At 31.8% G+C, this 7,037-nt stretch overlaps 1 long non-coding RNA gene across 14 annotated transcripts; it reads left to right on the forward strand.

Annotated features, from left to right (window-relative positions):
• Nucleotides 1-1,984: 1,984 nt before the first annotated feature.
• LOC147389816 (uncharacterized) lies at nt 1,985-5,560 on the forward strand. Of its 14 annotated transcripts, none has more exons than XR_015170930.1 (5): nt 2,047-2,506; nt 2,589-2,622; nt 2,765-2,838; nt 3,723-3,921; nt 4,692-5,065. It is a non-coding gene; the product is annotated as an uncharacterized LOC147389816 (long non-coding RNA). The 14 variants fall into 14 exon arrangements; XR_015170931.1 differs by lacking the exon at nt 4,692-5,065 and adding an exon at nt 5,116-5,560 and having other exon boundaries at nt 2,048-2,506; XR_015170940.1 differs by lacking the exon at nt 4,692-5,065 and having other exon boundaries at nt 2,017-2,439; nt 3,723-4,490.
• The last annotated feature ends 1,477 nt before the right edge of the window (nt 5,561-7,037 follow it).

Raw genomic sequence — 7,037 nt, forward strand, 5'->3', positions numbered from 1 at the left:
AAGCACGCGCATTCAAGAAATTTCCATTTCTTTTTTACTTTTTGCCTATAAATCCCCATTTCAAATCACGTGGGAATTTGTTACTTACCACTTTTTGTTTTTTCACCAATTCATGTGTTGTGCATCGAACCCATCACCCACTTCAACGGAGCGGATCATTTGTATCTCTATTCCTGTAGCGCTTTTACACGGTTAAGATAGTGCCACGTCAACAACACATTCAAAGTATACAGTTAAAAATTGTTTGAAAATTAGAGGTTCAATGATCGTACATTTCCGAAGGCTTAGATTATGCTAAAAAATATATTTTTTCTGATTTTTTTTTCAATCTAATCCAAACCATGAGTACAAGAGATCTGAAAGGTTAGTTTTTTTTAAGAATAACGATGAATGCACATGGTTGGGTACACGGCTGACATAGCAAAGGCACATAACCATACCTTTTTCGTGTGTATCACGATGAAAACGATCTATGGTTTGTGCCCTTGACATGTCAGTAGCGTACCAAGACCGTGTGCATTCTTTTATGTAAATGTCTTGTATTTTATTGCGCTATGCAAAGTTGCATGAATCCCACTACCTAGTCAACGAGCGGAGCTCCCGTTCCAGATTTTTTTAATGAGTATGAAAAGTGCAATTATGTAATACTTTTTTAATGCTATGTTTGGATTGAGAGAAATGGAGAAAGGAGAATAGAAGAGAAGAGAAAATAAATGATTTTCTCTCCATTTCTCTTGTTTGGATTGTTAAGTGGAGAGATAAGAAAAAAGAATTGGAGGATAGATGAGAGAAAAAAAAAATGTTAGTTTTCTTTCTCTCCAAAAGTGGAGAGAAATCCTTATAAAATATTTTAAAATTCTAACTCTAACCCTTGATCTTTTTTATGATATTTTAAAATTTCAAAGTTGTCCCAAGATCTCTCCTGTCAATCCAAGCATGGTCGAGAGAAATTGAGTTTCTCTTCTCTCCACTTCTCTCAATCCAAACATAGCCTAAGAGATTTTTTATTTTTGAGGGTTTCTATTTTGGGAAGTTTTACATGTTTTGGTAACTCTTTGTTATATAATTCTAAATATCTAAGGTTGTAAAATTTATGAGAAAATAGTGATTGTTCTTGTTGTATTCTGTGGACGTAAGCACACTGCCGAACTACGTAAATCCTTGTGTGATTGTGTTATCTTTGTTATTTCAATTTTTCACAGATTCATCACGACTCTTTTTTGAAATTGTGATATTTTGTGACTGTAGAAGAAGCGCTACAGAAAAGTGGAGCTAAGAGGATCCGTTCCCCACTTCCACACCTTAACATGAGTGGAATCCACTTTCCAAAATTAAGGCATCATCATCAAAAAGAGTTTACCCGCTGAATTATTTCAAAAATTAGGGGGAAAATTAGCAAGAAATCCCTATATTAAAGGATTTTACACTAATTTTTTATTTTTTCTTGTTGTCCTAAAGAATATAATAGATAAAAATGTTAGAATCATGAAGAGCAATGGTATGGTGGGAGTTAGGGGTGCAAGTTGGTACAATTCAAACCGAGAATCAAATCAAATTGATAGCTTTGAGGTGGTTTGGAACAAATTGCGGTTCTATTCCGGGTTACAAAAATGGAGAACTGATCAGTTTGGTTCGATTCTCAAATCAATCTTGAATATAACCGAATCCTTTGCGATAAATAAATATATATGTATATAATAATTTATATGAATTATTTTAGGAGTTAAGACATAGATTAATGATTTTTTATGAATAAACTAATGATTTTTTATGTATAAATTAATGATTTATTGTATAAAATTTTATATTTATTATATATTTGTTTTTTTATTAAAAAATATTACTAACAATTTATAGAATATTGGCAACCCATAGAACTAAATTAAATCAAACCATCTTAAGTTCGATTTGGATTTGTTTGATTTCAATGGAATTTTATTTGGTTCTAGTTCTTATTTAGAGAAATTGACCAATATCGATTCGATTCCGATTTGACTTCAAATTGAACTAAACCAAACCAACTTGCAACCCTTGAGGGAGTGGGGACACTACAAGGAGATTTGTTGGGCCCTCTAAGAGGCCCCACTACATACCTTTACCCATGTAAAAAGAGGATTGTTTGCTACGATTTTTTTACTTGACAATCAGAATGACAATGCCTGGACCTCTTGTTTACTCCTCCCCATTCAAGAAACTGAACCTCCAATTCAAGATCTTAAAACACTTTGTTTTGTTTCTGTTCTTATAATCTAATTATAATTATATAATATCTGCGTTGCTTCGATAACTTTGTTTTATGGGTTTAAAATGTAGAGGAGAAAGTGAAGAGTTTGACTGGAGATGTGGGGACTCAAAGTACTGATATTTGTTCAAGCAGTCTTAGCCCTACTTCAACACCATCCATAAAGGAAAAATCACTAAAGTTTTGCACGAATAAAGGTGGAGAATCACCCAATTCTTGTACTAAATCCAAGTCAGAGGAAGAAATATGAACTCGAAAATTACTGTAAATATTGTTCGAGTTATTTTGGTTAGAAATAATTGGTCGTGTATAGGAATGAAGCTCTTTTTTTACTTCCCTTCACCAGGTGTTTGATGAAATGCTTCAAGGATGTATTCTTGGTCAGTCATAATTATTGGATCAATTAATATTGTATTCTGGAAGTGTGTTTCAAAATCATTTCCATTTTTTAATAATCTTGCTCTTATTGTTTACAATTTTTTTTTTCTTTTTTAACTGAGATCAACTTTGGTTTTGAATCAGACAAGGGCCTTCTTTGGATTTCGCTTCTATTTGAATCTTACTTTAATCAGTTCTCATCTAAGCAAGCCATCAATGTAAGCATCTAATGAAAATTGCTTTCTTTGGTACTAATTTTTATAGTTGATGGATCCTTGATAAAATCTAATTCCATAGCAATTACTAAAGTTTTAAATAATTTAGTTATCTTGCTTGCTCGTGTATGTCAGAGAAGTTCATATTTTACTACCCCTCCCCAGGTATTTGATTAAATGCTTCAAAGGGTTTTTTTTCATTTTTCTTTTTGTGGGTGGTCATAAGAAGAGAAACTGGTTCAGAAACAAATGATCTGTTACAGAACCATCTTTCTATCTTTGCTCCAAATAGTGGTATTCTTTATAAGGTTTTGTAACTATTCTTTGTGCTCTTTTATCTTTATTATATAACATGTTTCCTCCCCAGTTGTGCTAAAGAAACTGAGGTCAAGATTGGAAAAATAGATGAAGTTATTTATCAAAATAAATAAATAGAAGAAGTTATTATTTTCATGCTTTCTATGTGTAGCACACATACAAGGTGGTTGGAGCAACCCACTTTTAGCTTTTCAATTCTATCTGTCAAGGATTATAATGTGAGAGAATGATCATCTTTCAAATGAATGGAGTTGCATCCCCATTCAATCCAGTATAATTTTGGAAGTGCATTGTGATATTTTTGTTCTCTAGATGCACCCCTTTGGCATGTGACCCTATTTCGCTTTCATAGTCAAGTTTGGACTGTTTGGTGGGTATGCTTGACGATTGGATATGTCCTTAGTTAAGCATTTAGTTGACATTGTAGTTACTGTTAAATATGGTTAAGTTCATATTTCTACGTTATTGGGTTTTATTTCATTTAGTACTCTAAGACAAGTGTTTAATCGTTTTTTGCTAAGAGTAGTTGTATTTAATATGCAATCTGCTCCTGTATTGTCCTCTTTTAGATTCAGGCAAGGTCAAGATGGAGTTGGATCTGCTGGTGTGAAGTCCTCAAGAGAGCTTGCACTCCTTGGAGCAAGCGTTTCTGGGATTCTGAGTTTTGCAACTATAATATTTGCTGATGGGGTGGAACATGGCTTGGAATGCCCAAACTATCCTTGGCCTCACAAAGGCATTCTTAGTTCATACAACCATGCATCATGAGTAAATATTTTCTTTCCGTCTAAATTTGTTAAAACCATTATCGAATACTTGTGTCGTTTACTCCCTACTAATTGGAGCTTCTTTCAAAGATGTGTAAGGTATGGACCATATTTTTTGTACTGCAGCAACTGTTTTTCTACCTCATAGGACAAATTGTCTACAAGTTGTAGGTTGTCTAGTTAAGTGTATCAATGAACCACAATTTTTCTCATGTTCCTATCAATATATATAGACCTTAAGGCAAATGCAAATTTTTCTATATTTATCAGAGGATTTCCATTTTGTTGGTTCTCATTATAGATCCACATGAGTAGTGTGGATTATAATTTGTTGCTCAATCTATGCTTCATGATTGGTATTACTGTGTTAAATTCTAATCAATAGTAATTTTTGTTTATTTCTTTTTGTTAAAGTAGTTTGAAAGTGTAAAAGTGCCACTTCGCTAAGTGGTAAAACGCGTGGAGAATTGCTCCCACATCCTAGGTTCAGACCCCTTGAATCCATACTTCTTATGCTTACCACTAACCATATTACCTATCACTAACCACTACTCAAGCGTTTACCTATCATGGTTTGAAATTGTGAAGAATCATATGAATGAGAACTTAAATTATAATTTTTATTTTCTTCCTTTTATACACACTATTTGTTCTTGCACTTTGTTTCTCATATGTTCACTCCTAAACTATCTTGTTGAGTTTGTTGGTGTTAAGATCATATTCCCATCTTATTTAGTTTGAACATTTTTATCATTTTTCAATTTTGGAAAGGAGGGAGCAACGAAGTGGGATCCAGTGTGCTCGAAAATATTGAAATAAGTTCACTGGTTCTATGGTCATGTAAAGCTTTTGGAAGACCAACAAATCATTACTGCCTCCATTGTTTCCACTCTTCGAGCAAATCTTCGTTGTTTTATGGTGAAATCAAAGAACTAGCTGAAGGTCTTTTCTGGTGAAATCCATGAATTGGCTGAAGTTATATTCTTAAGTGTGTTGTATTATTGTTCGTAATTCATTAGATTCAAATTTTGGAACTGATGGTCGACTTTGGAATTAAAGTCGATGGTGAAGAAATTTATAAAGGATGTAATTGTCCAAGTACCTTAGGCAATATGTTGATATAAATTACTTTTTTTATATGTAAATTTTCTTGGGATTTTATTTATTTATTATTATTATTATTTTTTTTGTGTAGAGTTACCATTAGAAGAGTCAACAGACCACGAAACCAAAGTATTATATGCTACAAGGAGGAATTGAATGAGAAAAAAACCCCATCAAGGACGTTAATGATAGAGTTCATGAAGGTAATGAAGGTGATGCATTACAAATACATGAATCAATTGAGAAAAAAAAAAGATGAAATGAACAAAAGATGCAGTGGAGGAAGAGAAATCGAGTCTCTTAATATACTCCCGATATTGCAATTGACAATTTCTAAAGTTCATCTGTGATAATTTCAATTTTCGGATGTCTTGCTTTTGTTGATTGCAAGGGACTTATGTGATCGTAAATTCAACTGATTACAACTTGTCTTGAATAAAGAAGTTTTCAAAATGGTTACCATCGCTATTCTTTCTAACGATGCATGTATGCTTTAAGGTTTTTCCTTGAACCGAGAATTGAAATCTAGAACTAAAAAACGTTATGATCATTGACGCTAATACATAGCAATTTCCTCATTCCAAACTTTGTAGTCTTATCCTTTTCTACTATGTTAGGTTATCTAGGCTTTTAAAATCGTAATCAACCATTTGATGGGATAGAAAATCCAAGGAGCAAGTGCTGTGATTTTAATTGCAAATTTTACAATTGTGAATGTGAAGAGAATATTGAAATAAACTCTATGCGAGCTTTTGCTTATTTTCGCCTTGATATTGTCATTTATTTTAGGATCTTAATTAATTTTTATTTAGGATTAAGATTGCATTATGTTTTGACTATTAGGACACATGGTTTATTAGTTTTGGCACCAAGCATGAGTTTCATACCTTAGTTGTGATTATATAATAAATTTCAAGACAAATAAATAACATATCTATCTATAAGTCTGGAATAAGTGACTCCAAACATCAAATCTTTTTTTAACAAATTATAATCTTTTATAAGCACACCAAGTGGTGAATGGTAGTTAAGTAAAAACTACTATTACCCATGCCCCCATACATGCATTTCACTTTTATAAACTCCTATCTTTTGTTACCACCGTATTGTACAGATTTGAAGTTCTTGGCATGCATTACAAGATACAGATCTTGTTCTCTACTTGGAAGTAACCCTTTTGTACAAGATTTGACATCCCCTTCTATTCTCCTTTAGTTTGTGTGAAATATATCAACATGACCCACATGAAATTTCAAATTAGCTATCCAACACAACACCACCACTTCCCTATAGATTTGTGGACAATCTCATATTCAAAAAAGATAAAATATATGCGTAGCTACTGAACTCTAAAATTTAAAATTAAATTTCAACAGTGAAATATACCCTCTTTAAATTTTATTTTTCAAAGCTTTTAGAATTTTGTCCTCTACATACCCTGTGGCATTAGTCCATGTTTGAAATTAAAATTTGAATTAATTTAGAGTAAATTTATTTTTTTTGAAATAATATAGAGAAATTTGTTTTGGTTTTGTTAGAAAACTATATTTTAAAAAACTAAGGTCCAATGATTTTTGAAAATTTGAAGAACTTACATTGTTTTCTTTGATTATTTACTCGACCAAGTCAATTTGACTCAATTGAATTCTAAAATACTATCGAGTCAATTAATTAACTTTCCAAAATTAAGGAATAATTTAGATATTTTTATAATAAAAAAAAGGAGAAAAAAAAAATAACATTTTTGGTCTTGACCACGAGACTCCCATATTTAAAATTACTGAGTCAGCTCAATTAGATGTCTTTAGCAAATTGCTGCACATTTTTCATTAATTTATGTATATGGCCTTTTTTTTTTTAAAGAAAAAAAAAAATGGATTTGATATTTCCTTCTATTATGATTTTATGTAGGAAAATGCTGGAATGACACAGGGTATTTACTCGATTCTCACAAATCTGATGTGGGATGTGCACATTGTTAAAATAAATGTTAATAAATGTTGATTAATATTT

The sequence above is a fragment of the Akebia trifoliata genome, chromosome 12, assembly GCF_017979445.1.
Source record: "Akebia trifoliata isolate Shusen 1 chromosome 12, ASM1797944v1, whole genome shotgun sequence".
Taxonomy (NCBI): domain Eukaryota; kingdom Viridiplantae; phylum Streptophyta; class Magnoliopsida; order Ranunculales; family Lardizabalaceae; genus Akebia; species Akebia trifoliata.